This window comes from Hemicordylus capensis, chromosome 3 (genome assembly GCF_027244095.1).
Source record: "Hemicordylus capensis ecotype Gifberg chromosome 3, rHemCap1.1.pri, whole genome shotgun sequence".
NCBI lineage: Eukaryota > Metazoa > Chordata > Lepidosauria > Squamata > Cordylidae > Hemicordylus > Hemicordylus capensis.
In genome coordinates this window covers 120,713,210-120,728,491 of record NC_069659.1, presented here as the reverse complement: position 1 = coordinate 120,728,491, position 15,282 = coordinate 120,713,210, and the positions used below count along the sequence as shown (strand labels likewise).

Here is a 15,282-nt window from a genome sequence, read left to right as displayed (position 1 = left end):
TGACAGAATGCTGTTTAAAACCTCCACCCATAATACATAGGCACTTCTGTACAAGAATGGCCCAAAAATACACCTGTGGAATAAACACATGTAATGATTTGCATGCTGTTTTTTACTTGAACATATGTTTGAAACAATTGTGCTTTGCAATTTTTTGTTTCAGCATAATATCAAACCATTGCAGTCAGTCTCTCTCTCTCTCTCTCTCTCTCTCTCTCTCTCTCTCTCTCTCTCTCTCTTTCTGCCTTGGGAAATATATGAGCTGAAATGTCTGTGTTGAAACCAGGGAGTTTAATGATCCTTTATGCAAGTCATAAGCCTTATGCCCTTTGGAATAGAAGGATTCAAGTCAAGGATACGTCATAACCTGGAACACACAAACCAGTCCTCTGGGTTTGTGATGATTCTTTTGCTGTCTGAGAATCTCACCTGTTTACACTGTTGAGTTGTGCTATAGCTATATCGACTTTGAGATCTTTGGATAAACATTGACATCTGTGTGGTTTCTTTGTGCACACATCCTCCTTTGAAACTGATAAAATTGCTTGAAATAGAAATTTCTCCTTCTGAAGAGGAAGGTTGGACTGCTATCTGTAGTTAATGTAGCTCTCAAAACTCATATTCCTTCAGAAGGTCAATGACCTAGATGTTTTAACCTCTGGATGCCTTTCTAAAATTACTTTAATTCTACACCTAACAAATTAGAAAACAACAAAAACTGCAGGACATTTTTGGCCAAGCTTAAAGACTGATTTGTTTCTTTATGATATAAAAAGGCATCATAAGAAAAAAGTATACAGAAATACAAAGAAAACTTAGAGCAAAAGTATACAAGTAGAACAAAATTGTAAACACTAAACAGACCAACACACAACATATATACATCTGTTATGCCATTCAATATCCTAAGACAAAAAGATCAGATTAAAAGCAAGTGGAAACTTTCTGGCCTTTTTTGGCACAAGACCTACTAAAATGAGTTACAGCCTTTATCTGTTATCTGATTTCACAAACAGCAGATGATGTGTTAAATCTGTGCCTGGACTTGTACCACTTCACAGGGAAAACATATGGTTGAATGGTTCTCCAAATTAAAAAAAACAACCTTGTATGTAGAAAGCTTATATGCCAGGCATGAGGGTTCCAGCCTAGTCCTTTCTAAAATTGTAGCTTTCTGTGCATAGGGATTCCTAATGTGTGTGTCGACCTGCAAACTGAAGTATTATAATGAAGACAAGTAGCCCTATTTTACATTCCAAAAGACAGACGCTGGACACACTTACAGTGCTTAAAGTGAGTTAGAAGTCCCACCCCAGTGGGTCAGTTACCCCTTTCATGTTGCTCACAGTTTTGGCAGCATTCATCTCAAGAGGCAAATGCCGTACTCGTTATGGTGGGTGCTTCCATGATCAGCAGCCTGGATTGGACCTTAGACCCACTTTTGGCGCTGTGTGTTTTGAGCCTATTTTTTGGAATGTCCATCAAAGGCTAGGATTAACACATTATCTGCTACATGTGATAATTGGGGTGCTGTTAAACTTTCTTGTCCTGCAAGATTTTGGGCTGCGTCACAAACTACTAAAATCCATAAATAGACAAGTGTAGGTTTTCCACAAAATTTTGAATAAGAAAAATTTCTGGAAAATTGTTCCCATGAAAATTTTCTCATTCGCATAAAATTTGTACCAGGTTTTTTCCTTATCCCCTTTTACTATACAAATTTACCTGACGTCCTAAGTAGGATGACACAACCATCCATCGGAAATCCTATTGAGCCCAGAGAGGTCCATCTGTAGTTGCTACCAGTTCATCTGGTGGCTGCTCCAGAATAGTAGCCACCAGGTGAGAAGAACTGGTCTTGTGGTAGCAAGCATAACTTGTCCCCTTAGCTAAGCAGGGTCCACCCTGGTTGCATATGAAAGGGAGACTAGAAGTGTGAGCACTGTATTGTATTCCCCTCAGGGAATGGAACCACTTTGGGAAGAGCAAAAGAGCAAGTTCCCTCTCTGGCTTCTCAATGATAGGGCTGATTGAGATTCCTGCCTGCAACCTTGGAGAAGCCACAATCAGTCTGTGAAGACAATACTGAGCTGGATAGACCAATGGTCTGACTCAGTATATGGCAGTTTCCTATGTTCCTAAGTCAGGAAAACACCAAGGAGTCACCAGGAGCCAGAGGGTCAGACAGGAGCCAGGAAGAAGCCAAGGATTACACTGAGCATTCCAGCATGAATAAGAGAACCTTGATACTGAGACACAAGGCCTGCCTCAGCCAGGAAACCTTTTATTTTTGCTGCTACAGGGAGAATGGGGAAATGCTTGACTAAGAAGCAGAAGGTGGCCAGTTCGAATCCCCGCTGGTATGTTTCCCAGACTATGGGAAACACCTCTATTGGGCAGCAGCAATATAGGAAGATGCTGAAATGCGTCATCTCATACTGCGTGGGAGGAGGCAATGGTAAACCCCTCCTGTATTCTACCAAAAGAAAATCACAGGGCTCTGTGGGCGCCAGGCGTTGAAATCGACTTGACGGCACACTTTACCTTTATAGGGGCACTTTCCAGACTAGCTGGAAAGTTGCAATAAGTTTCTTGCCAGCCGCAGAACACTGGGAGGAGGAATGAGTGGAACGTGGCTTGATAGGCAGGCAGGTAGCTATCCCTAACATGATATTTGAAAGAGTGTCTTAGGAGTATGGAATCTTGACTATCCAAATTATATAGCATGAAATTCAGCTTAATGAAAACCAGCATTTCCAGTCTGGGGATCTACAAATCTTTCTTTACATCAACTTAAAACTTCATAGTCAATTTACAGTGGCTTCTACAGTTTATACTACCTCAAAAATGAGATTTTAGGTAACAAAAAGTCTTTTCAACAAAGATGTTTTAAAACAGTTGTTTAAGTACAAATAGTACTGTATAAAGATGATAGAGAGTTTGGAAATTAATCAAATTAGGAAAATATTGAAGGGACAGTGTAATTGTGGATTGTTCTAATGTTGCCCAAGAGAATTAGTGACATCCTATTGTTTTGTATAACAGAGGTATTGAAAACAGCTTTTAGAATTTTCCATTTAGAACCCTGCACCCTTTAAATCAATTTAAAGTAACATGGCAACCTGATTTATAGATTCTTTTTCATCAAAATGTTCTGTTATGATACATGGACTAAACCTGTGTGTCAACCTGGAACTGGCACTCCCAAAGACTAACCTCTAAGGAAGGGGATCTGATACAGAGAAGGGAGGCAAGACAGGCTTAAATGAATAATCAGATTTATTAAACAAAATATATAGCACGTACACTAAATAGAGAATTAGGGTGAATCCACAACTGGGAAATTGTGACCGGTCTCATCAACCGCAACCCGAGTATCCGGGTTGCAGAGAGGAGAGCTGGTTTTGTGGTAACAAGCATGACTTGTCCCCTTAGCTAAGCAGGGTCTGCCCTGGTTGCATATGAAAGGGAGACTAGAAGTGTGAGCGCTGTAAGATATTCTCCTCAGGGGATGGAGCCGCAATGGGAAGAGCAGAAGGTTTCAAGTTCCCTCCCTGGCATTTCCAAGATAGGGCTGATTGAGATTCCTGCTTGCAACCTTGGAGAAGCCGCTGCCAGTCTGTGTAGACAATACTGAGCTAGATGGACCTATGGTCCGACTCAGTATATGGCAGCTTCCTATGTTCCTATCCACAGTTTGGTGAGATTCCTTAGTGATCTGGGTCCCCCTCCCCCCGCACTGCAATTTTTTTTTGGGGGGGGGGTTTCAGAGGTTCAGAGATTCAATCCACTCATTCCTCTTGTTAACCCTGCCAACTCTTCACAGTTTGGAAGTGATTTTCAGTGAGTTGGGGGGGTTCAAAAGTGCCTTCGAGTGATTTTGAGGCAGTTCAAAATTTTCCAGATGTTCAATTTGCTCACTCCTCTTGCTTATTCTTAGTAATTTTAAGGGATTCCAGCTGATTTTCGGCAATTTTTTGTATTTTATTTTTTCAGTCTTTTTGTGACTACAGTTCCCCTAACTCCCTGATTCCCATTGATTTCAATTGTTCACTAATTGTGAATTTGCCAATAGCAAGGTTTTGCCAGAATGGAACCCTTACGGTTGGTGAGGGATGACTGTAACTCAATTTAATTACAAACATTTCAGTGGATATAACAACATTCAGGAGGTAAGCAATCATTGGCTGACATCCAGACTAAATAGTCCAATTGAAACTGGGGCTCATGACGAACATGTTCCATTAGCTTTAGTGGTGCTACTCATGATGATCTGATGTCGTCATGATCTGGATGTCATAGTCTGGATATCAGCCATCATTCTCTTTTTTTGATTATATATTGACTATCTTCAGGGGTCAAGGAACCAATGGTGGTTAAATGTCTTAAGGAAATAAAAAGGTCCTCCTCACTTCATGCTAGGATGACACCAGAGTAAGCACTAGGCAAATCTCTCTGGGAAGAATGCTCCATCGAATAGGCACCACAGCTGAAAAGCTTTCTCTGCAATTTCTGCCCACTAAGGATATGCTAAAATCAAATTCTGAAGCTGAATTGCAGGGCACCTCCCTTTAAAAACAAGAACTTCCCCAGCCCCTTTAAAGCGGAGGAGAGCAGGACCTGCTCCAATCACCGCTACCTCCATACTTCCCCCTGGGATTAACTGCGTGCCGGCAGGGTGTCTCCCAGCTGCCCTGATGCCAGCATGTACATGGTCTCTGCGTGTGCACGCCAATCATTTGCACTGGCCATTACGCAAATGGTCAGCACATGTGAGCAGAGACCATGTGTGTGCTGACTTCGGGCTCTAAGAAGGAGGCAAACTCTAATTTGTAGAGGTATATTAGGGAAAGGAACTGATGTCACTGATTTAGTCTTAGGGTATTTGTATTCTCTTAAGAAATTGTGATGTCTTCTGAATTGCAATTGCTACTTCAATATAATCATCAAAACCATGTACCTTAGCACCTGTAAAAATGTATGCTTGTTCCCCATTAGTTATCCAACAGAACTAACTGCTAGGCGTGCATAGGTAAGGAATTCAGTAAGAAACAAAGTTTTTGAAAGCAAGTGTGGCCTTACACAGGGAGTTTAAAAAAAGAGTGCATGTGCAGATTGTCTTTTTAGAAGCTTCTAAAACCTTCTGCATTTTCTTGGTATTTTGGGATGGATTAAAGCATAACCTGTGCTGGCAAAATTAGTGCATCTATTCCTGACAGTCTCTGTCACAGCCAAACACTAAAAAAGAGAACACTTTCTGTGAATTTGAATTACTAATGTTCTGAGACCCATGAAACAGGAGGAGTGCAAACTGGTCCCGTTGCCATGGTGGTGGTGCAGGGGGAAGGATTTTTCTTTTCTCCTGGCTATTTTGTGGCGTTATGTGTTTTTAGTACTGTGGTTCTTGATTGTGATTGGCCGGTATCCTACCCCAACCCCCCAGTCTGACACAGGAACAGCAGAAGGTCAAGAATCCGGCTGTTAAGGGAAACTGTTTTGTTTTGCAGGACTACATTAAGATTAATGGAGCTTAAAGTAACCAAGCTAATGTTGCTGAGGTTGTAAAATGTGCACGCACACAAATGTTTACACCTTATAGCAGATGAGTTTGATCTTCATTTTGAAGACAAAAGAAATCTATAGTTCAGCCTATACAGCGAATAATGGATGCAAACAATGCCAGCATCCATACTGACTTTACAAACAATTTGGTTAAAATGATAACCTAAATATATTTAGACTTAAAGATTTGAAAACAGCTTATAATTAAATGTTATATGTTCTCTTGATAAAAAGGGGCTCTTTCTGTTAAGCAGAGTATACGTGTTTGAGTGTGTGCAAAAGCACAAGTGGAGACTCACTTAATAGAACTCAAAGAATTAGGTTTAGTGCATCACAAATATATTGAAAGAATGCCTTCAGCCTGGATAGCAAAGGAATAAATAGTTTGAGTGAAAATCCATAGCATCTCTGCCTGTCCAGTTCTCGACGCTGAATTCATGTATGCTCCATAGAAACATAGGAAGCTGCGTTATACCGAGTCAGATCACTGGTCTAGCTCATTATTGTCTACTTTGAGTGGCAGCAGTTTTCCAGGATTTTAGGCAGGAATCTCTCCCAGGCCTACCTGGCGATGCCAGGAATTGCACCTGCAACCTTCTGCATGTAAGCTCATCCATTGAGCCATAGCCCCATCCCCTAATGGGAACATCCTACAGTGCTCACATGCAGTCCCCCATCTAAGTGCAACCCAAGGAGGGCCCTGCTTAGCAAAGGGAACAATTTATGCTTGCTACCACAAGACCAGCTCTCCTCCCCATATCTTTTCAGTATAATGTATATGAATTAGTCTTACATTTATATCCCACACTTCCTCTAAGGAACCCATAATATTTATGGTTATCCTCACAACAACCTTGTGAGGTAGGTTAGTCTGAGAGAGAAGTGACTGGCCCACGATCACCCAGTGACCACTCAGGACTCCCCTGACCTCATTCAGTACTCTAACTACTGCACTGTGCTCACTGTCTTATTATTTATTATTTATTTATTATTTATTAATTCAATTTGTAAATGTCTTGTAAATGTATGTTGCAGGGATTGAAAACTCAATAGATCTGGTTTGTACATTAAGCTTGTTTCCTGGTCTGAGGTGAACTTGCAATTTCTTAAACTGCTGCAGCGCCACAAACCCATGAACACTTTTGTCAATCCCCAGCCACGAGGCATGATGTATTTATTTCATGCTTTATGTCGTGTGGCTTAGTGCCTGCAGACTCTAATTTGACATAAGGTGCTATCTGCAGTTCAATGTGACAGTTTTGTTACTAGCAGGCTGTGGACTCATCTGTAATTTTTCTAACTCACTCATGAGAAGTACTTATGCCAGTCAGTGGAAAGTAGAGAAGAGGTTTTTGTTTTGTTCTTGAGTTTCACTTATTCTTCCTAGAAATGGCACAAATTATCTGCTACCGAGACTATAGTGCCTGGCAGTGAATTGCTTTGTATTAAGCATGGTGGTCCACCTTTGTGATTAGGTTAGAATGAACATAGGAAGCTGCCATATGTTGAGTCAGACTATAGGTCTATCTCGCTCATTATTGTCCACACAGACTGGCAGCGGCTTCTCCAAGGTTGCAGGCAGGAATCTCAATCAGCCCTATCTTGGAGATGCCAGGGAAGGAACTTGGAGCCTAGATGCTCTTCCCAGAGCGGCTCCATCCCCTAAGGGGAATATCTTATAGCGCTCACACTTCTAGTCTCCCTTTTGTATGCAACCAGGGTGGATCCTGCTTAGCTTAAGGGGACAAGTCATGCTTGCTACCACAAGACCAGCTCTCTTCCCAGTCATTCATGAACGATATTCATGAATGATTGGGGTAGTATAGATTCACCTAATGGTGAATCAGAGTAAGGAAAAACTACAACAGTTTTCCAAAATAGCATAATTAATGTATGTTGCAAAGGCATAGCTATAATTGAACAATGTCCCTCGTATCCTGAAAAAGGAAAGGGATCCCACCAGCTGGGCAACAGCTTGCTCTTCAGTCTTCCCCTCTTACCACTCCCAAGAAGAAGGTGGGAGAGTTGGGGCCCATCTTTACTTTTTATCCTGGGGTCCACTCTGACTGTGCTACACCTCCTAGTATGATGTTAGACATTATGGTCTTGCCTTAAACATTATCTGCCTTCCTTTAATCTCTTTCAGAAATTTTGTAGTTAAATGTCAACAAGGTTGAATAAGCAGAGGGCCTAATCGGAGTATTTCTAGAAGGTAGAAGATGGCACAAAGAAGTAGGGACCAGTGTTCCCTCTAATTCCACCCCCTATCTGTGCTCAGAATGAGTTTTGTTCTGGATGGCAGTATGAAGCCAGTGTATGTGCATGTGCATTCAGAATGAGGCTTCGCGATTTGATCTAAAATTAACTGAGTGGACATAAAAAACATGTGCGCGCACATCTGCACGCACCTTAAAGGGAAGACTGGTGGGGACCCAAAACAGAATATTGTGGCATATCACAAGCCCCTAACAGGAATTTTCTGTTCTGGGCTCTAGCCAACCTAGACAAAGAATGTTATTTAGGGCTCTAAGCAGTGGTCCCTCTAACTTATTTTCATTTCTGTGTGGAATGAGTTTTGTTCTGGGCAGCAGTATCAAGGCAGTGTGTGTGCATCTGCATTCAGAATGAGGCAATACTGTTTCAGCCTGAGTGGGATCTAAATTGAACTGAGTGGACATCCAAAAGCTTGTGAGGGAAAGTGGCTCTAAGGGCAAGACAGTTTTAGGAGGGAGGCTGAAGATCCTCCTACCCTCCCAAAACCTTCTTTTGCTGTGCTATATAGCTCTAAAGGGTTCATATTTTAATGTGGCTGCCAGTTCCAAGTCTGAGCACTCTATTGCTGTATAGTGGGTGTGGGGTAACAATAGGATTATTCAAATACTATTTCAGGGGTCCTAAATCTAGAATGCACAGCTTAAGTGGTGCAGCAGGAAAATGCTTGACTAACAAGCAGAAGGTTGCCGGTTCGATTCCACGCTGGTATGTTTCACACCTATATTGGGCAGCAGCAATATAGGAAGATACTGAAAGGCACCATCTCATTCTGCACAGGAGGAGGCAATGGTAAACCCCTCCTGTATTCTACCAAAAGAAAACCACAGGGCTCTGTGGGCACCAGGAGTAGAAATCAACTTGGTGGCACACTTTACTTTAAATCTAGAACACTGAGATGTAAAGAAGGGGGAGCGGTTTCTAAAGTGAGAGAGAGAGAGAGAAATTTATTCGGTCATTGACCAGCAAACATTTACAATAAACCAGTACGTATTTTACAAATAACCTGACCATAACAGAGATAATATCAGTGTCCACATTAGTTAAAAGATAATTTAAATAAAATTCATCAGACCGGCCAGGCAAATTACCTAACATAGGAGATAGAAGTCTTAAACAGGGTTCACTATAAAAATCACAATAAATAATAACATGCGAGGTGGATTCTATAACCCCTTTGCTACATGGGCAAAGTCGTAAAAATAGCTGAACTCCCTTAAACCTGCCATCCAATACTGTTGTAGGAAGAACATTTAAACGTGCTAAAGTGAAGGTCCATCTAATTTTAGGGACAAGCACCACATCAAAGTACTTAGCTGGTTTAAGATGACTCCCTAAGTATAAACCCTGCTTGATCGATTCCACTTTGATGATACTTTGCGCGCAAAGTATTACTGGGAGCTTTGCAGAGCCGCAACAGGGAAGGGGCGGCAGGGAGGGATCCTGCCGCCCCAATTACTCTACTACTTACGGCGCCAAGCAGGAAAGCGGCGGGAGGGGTAAGTAAACCCTCCCACTGCTCTTAAAGCAACCCCCCACCCCCAATCCGAACCACCCAGGTCCGGACCCGTCCGGAGGCCTTTTCAATGGCCTCCGGACCGGTCTGGGCCCACCCCTATTGCTCAATTCCTACAGTATGCAAATCCTCTATGGAGAGGCCAAAAAAAAAGAGAGAGAGAGAAAATGTACTCAACACAGCTCATTTCCAGCTCCAATTAAAACCATCATTCATAGCCAAAGACGCTAAACCTGCTTGTCCAAAACTCAATTTTAACCAAAACCGAAAAATACAGCACCAGTATAAGGATTCCAGCCTAATAAGCCCAACTTCTCTTTTGATGACAGCATTTGGAGCACAACACGGTACCTGCAAAATGCATCTAATAAACGTAGTCTGGATAGCCTCCAGTAAGGCAAAATTACTTGCGGTTTCTAAAGTTATAGTGCAAGTTCTTGTTTTTGTTTATCATATTTATATATCACCTGATATATTCATCTCTAGGCAGTGTACACAATACAAATTACAACATAAAAACAAAAACAAACAAAACACTCTCACAGAATAAAAATAATGTAAAACAATTTACAGAGTGAAACAATTAAAATAATTGCACAGGATAGAAATGATTAAACAGTTTAAAATCAATTTTTAATAATAATAATAATAATAATAATAATAATAATTCAATTTCTATACCGCCCTTCCAAAAATGGCTCAGGGTGGTTTACAAAGAGAAATAACAAATAATTAAAAGCCTGAGAAAACAGGTGTGTCCTAAGGGTCTTTTTAAAAGCAACCAGAAATGGAGAAACTCATTTTGACAGGGAGTGCATTCCAAAGCCCTGGGGCAGCCACAGAGAAGGCCTGGCCCTGTCACCCCCATAGGCAACTGTAACTGGACCTCCCCAGATGATCTTAGTAGGTGTCAGGGTTCATGACAAAGAAGGTGGTTTTAAAGTCTCTTTTATCTCATGTGATCCTTTTGAACAACCTTAACAACCTTTTGAACAACCTTAAGAGAAGTTTAGGGTTAGAGAGAAAGGGTTAGAGAGAAATCATGTGCAAGCATCAGCCAGAATCCTTTATGTTGTAGGTTCGAACCCTATGGTCATTTGATTGATTGATTCATTCATTCATTAAGTGCCATCAAGTCTGTTTCGACTCTTAGTGACCACACAGATAGATTCTCTCAAAGATGATCTGACTTCAACTTGGCCTTTAAGGTCTCTCAGTGGTGCTTCCATTGCTGTCGTAATCGAGTCCATCCACTTGGCCGCTGCTCATCCTCTTCTTCTCTTTCTTTCAACTTACCCCAGCATTATAGACTTCTCAAGGGAGCTGGGTCTTTGCATAATGTGTCCAAAGTATGATAGTATGAGCCTGGTCATTTGTGCCTCGAGTGAAAATTCTGGATTTATTAGTTCTACGATCCATTTGTTTGTTTTCCTGGCTGTCCATGGTATCCTCAAAAAAGTTATTGTACACCGGCCAGAGCCTCTGGATGGGGCGGTTTAGAAATGAAATGATAGATAGATAGATAGATAGATTAAAAAAAGTCTTCTCTAATCCCAAAGTTCAAAAGCGTCAATGCTTTTTCTTTCTTGCTTCTTCAAAGTCCAGCTTTCGCATCCATAGAGTGTTACAGGAAAACCATTGTCTGAATGATTCTAATCTTTGTAGATATAGACAGGTCACGGCATCTAAATATCCTTTCCAAGGCCTTCATTGCAACCCTACCAAGTGCTATTCTGTGGCGTATTTCTTGACTGTTGGATCCTTTACTGTTGATGGTTGATCCTAAAAGGCAGAAGCTATCCACCACTTCAGTGTCTTCATTGTCAATTCTGAGGCTGGTTGCTGTACCCGTTGTCATTTAACCTAAATTAATTTTAAGAAAATAACTGAACATATGAATCATACCAATTATTTTTTGCACGTGGGCCCTATGCAGATGTGATGTACATGTATGGATGGCTAGCAGCCTGGATAGGTACTCCTGGTGTGTGTGACTCCATTGCTACACATAGCCTGTAAAATCATCTGAACTACTCTCTGAGAAGAGATATTTGCTTTTAAAATAATAAAAACTTCAATTTCATGGATTTTAAAAGTTGGAAAATAGCCACTTTTGGCAATGATATTGAGATAATTTAACAACTTGTAAACAAATGTTTCTGTTTGTTTAGAAAAACTTAAGTACTTGCTTTCCAGAATGAAAATGTTGACTTTCCTCAAACAAACAAGGTATATTTTCAGCAGTTGGTTACTTCTCAGTTTTGGCACCAAGATAAATTCTGTCTTTAAGACACTGCACAAAGCTGCTATTTTCTGAGTCAATAATAGACAAGGAGTGGGGCATGCAGAGATCCAAAGCAAAATCCACTTTCAAGATATCCCCCCCCCCCCACCATCCCTGAAGCTATAGGTTACTACACCAAAGTAAATCAGATCTTTGAGTAAAGGAATGTTCCTCCTGCATTCCACATGCTGAGCCATTTTTATCACAGGGACTCAGGAATGTGTTTTCTTTGACTTTAAAAAATGTCTTGGTGGTGGGAAAAGGGGTACAACTCTGGGATTTTATCAGCAGCAGTGCCAGAAATTGCTGGAACATCTTGAAATAGAGGATCTTGTGACACAATTCATTCTGTTAGGCAAGCCGCCTCTGCCATATGGCTTTGTTTTGGACTTAATTAAAATGCATATTGCTGGTTTTTAGCATTCAGCTCCAGTTCAGTTATTTGCTTGTGAAAAAGTGGAATGTGGGTATTGATTGGAAAGCTGCTCCCACTGCTTAAGACCTGTTAATTGTTATGTAGCTGCTTCTTGAATTACACAAGGTGGGTTTGTTTGTTTAGATAAAGTCCTGTCCTCCATCTCTATATGCAGAATGATTTCAGTAGTTCTGTTTATAAGCCTCTTTGCTACAATAATGTTAAACTTTTGGCATATATATATATAAGGGGGGAAGTGTTGATGGAACTGCCTGGGGGATGATTGGTCAACATCCCCAGTTTGGGCAAATATGGGGAATTTAATTCAAAAGGGTAGGCAGTTCCAAGCAGTTTTTAATTTGTGCAAGTATGAACTCAAGAAAATGGGTTTGAGAGAGAGGTTTTAATTAACAAAAAGGAGTTTATTGAAATAAAAATAATAAAAGCAATAAACTAAGTTACTAGGTGGTCCTAATATAAAAGCAATACAAATATGTTTAAAAATAGACTATTAGAAGGCACATTTAGTGCCAGTGTGTAAATTCCCAAGTGGGCAAGAGAAGTTTGAATCAAAGTGATCGATTGGGGTCCTGAGAGCTGGACAATTGCTATACAGTACCTGTCTCTAGGCAACGGGGTTTCGAGCAGCAGGAGACTCATGTCCTTCAGAGGCAGCGAGGTGAAAGGCAGGAAGATTGCAGAAGTTGGTGAAAAGATGGATGCCCATGAGATAAGTGTCTCGGTGGACCCAGCTCCCTACACCTGCAGGGAGGCTGGCTGGAAGGGCACGCAGACCAGTCCAGGAAGTGATTTCAGCTCGGGTGCAGGGGTGTAACTACTATTAGGCAAGGGAGGCGGCTGCCTGTGGGCCCCCACGCCTCGAGGGGCCCCTCAGAGGCAAGTCACATGACTATGTATTGTGAAGTGTGTGTATCAGCAAGGGGCCCATTTTAAAATTTTGTCTCTGGGCCCACTCCAGCCTTGTTACGCCCCTGCTCGGGTGGCCCCAATGGAGAGAGGAACACCAAGGTGGTCTGCTGGAGTTCTTGTTGCAGTAGAGTCCCCAGTGTGATAGGGGAACACAAAGCTTGCTTGTTGCAGTCTGATGGGAGTCCCAAGTGTATTGACTTTTATTACACAATGTTTAGCATATGATTTACAAAAGCAATGCAGCAGTGAATAAAATCTCCCGATAAAACACGGACGCGTACAACAGAAGGCGCGATTGCAATAGCAGGGAGAAAATACCACTGTATGTAGGTTCCTATGGGTTTGGGTAGAATCCAGTTAAGAGTTCAGTGAGAGAAATGTCCAAAAGGTCCAAGGGTGGGTCAGATCCCAGCCTCACCTTCCTTGAAGAAGCACAGTGAGTCATGGAGTTATGGATACTTATATCCCAAAACGTGCCTTGGGTGCACTTTGCTGTTGCCATGCTCTGCTAAATAGGGGAGTCATGCTGAGTAGGGGAGTCCAGACAGGCTTTTTCGGAATGCATTGTGTCTGATTGCCTTTCCTGAGTAGGAAGGTGTGTGAATCACTTATCATATGCGAGGCTGATTGTTATGAAAACTAGAGTATGCAGGTGCGTCAAGAGTATCCTGTGCTGGGACTGACTTTCCCAGTAATTCTATCAAAGGTTTCAATGTGCACCTTTTCAAAGTTACCTCACTGACTCATCCCTATTGTGAGGGTGTCTGCTGCAGCACTTGTCTTTATCTGCTTTCCCTTCCTGGCCTAATTGCTTCATTTGCAACAGGTGTTATCTCTCTTGCGAGAGGATGAGGGGTTCATCAAATGCCTGATAACTTCTGCTTAGCCAGGCCCCCACATAGGGAGAGGGGATGTGAAGCGAATCCCCTTTGCAATTTGTGTTACTTGCAGCCCAAATCTAGGGGCAACTAGTCAACTGCCAACTAAGCAACTTGTCCCCATGTATAACATAAACTGGGAGTTCATGTTGTGGTGCAGCTCCTGAGCATAGCGGAAGTGCAATCTCCAAGCCTGGAGATGTAGCTGTAAACAGGGAGGCTTCTGGGAGCCGGGCAGAATAAGCTCAGTAACAGGTGGGGGGTATAAACCTGCTAGAATTCACTCTTCCCAGTCCTGTGCCAACAATCTGTATTGAGTACGTTGTGATTCGAGGATGTGGACTTAACTTAGAGGTTGTGGTACCCCTACACACACACACACACACACACACACACACAGACGTGCGCGCAGACAGAGAGAGAGAGAGAGAGAGAGAGAGAGAGAGAGCTAGCCTGGCTGGCTAGGCTGTACAAACTGACCTGAATGTCTGTTTTTCCAAGGTATTGCTTGCTTGCTTTATTTATTTTATTTATTTGGTGAGAGGCATAGCTCAAAGGCAGAGTGAATGTGTAGCATGCAAAGGTCTCCAGGTTAAACGGATGTCAGGACTTGCAGTCAGAGATCTTGCAGAGCCAGTAAGAATGGATGATACTGTGCTGGGTAGACAAATGGCCTTACATGATATAAAGTAGCTTTGTATGGGAGTTATCCACCAGCTCTTAATGGAATGGATGATACCTTTCAGCAGAACTTCCTCTCATCCTTGTCCCCTTGGAGTAATTAATATGCGGGATATAGCTAGAAAAAGCTATAAGATGGTTTATATAAAGCTAAATTGTGGAAGCACTTTTCAAAAAGTTAGCTTACCTTTACTGTCAGACATAAACATAGGTAATATTTTGGTTCACAGGCAGTGTTCTCAAATCGGTTGATTTATATCAAGCAGTTTCATGCATTGCAGAGCCATAAAGCCAGCTTTGCCCACACATGCACATTCAATAGGGAGCTGCCACCAATTCTGACTGTCTTTCAGCTGTCCATTTTCGAATGTTTGTTGTTGCATTTACAATTTTGTACGTGAGCCTGTAAAATACAGTGTGATTTGATCTTAGAGTTTGTTTTGTTCAGTTTATCCTGGTTTGCAGTAGCATATTGTTGTTGCTTGCACATTTGGTATGAGTGTATCTGATTCAACAGATGGATAAAAGTAAAGCAAACCTTTTTGTTGTATATCCATCCTTTAAAGCAAAGCTAAGGATTGTCTGAACGGGTTGCCCACCCTTGAGCTGCAGGGTAGGTCCTTGGGGGTTTAGAGGCCTCAGGGTGCCCAGGGGAGGGGGTTGTTAGTCACCCTGGCTGTTTTTCTGGATCTCTTCGCAGTCTTAGTCCTAGCCCCTCTCTGGAGGCTTGGGACACTCTTTGTTC

The 15,282-nt window shown here is 41.9% G+C and overlaps 1 protein-coding gene across 3 annotated transcripts in view; it reads left to right on the top strand.

Annotated features, from left to right (window-relative positions):
• Positions 1 to 15,282, top strand: part of SHROOM2 (shroom family member 2) — a 176,769-nt gene that overhangs the window by 39,234 nt on the left and 122,253 nt on the right. The gene's annotated exons all lie outside the window — the stretch shown is intronic.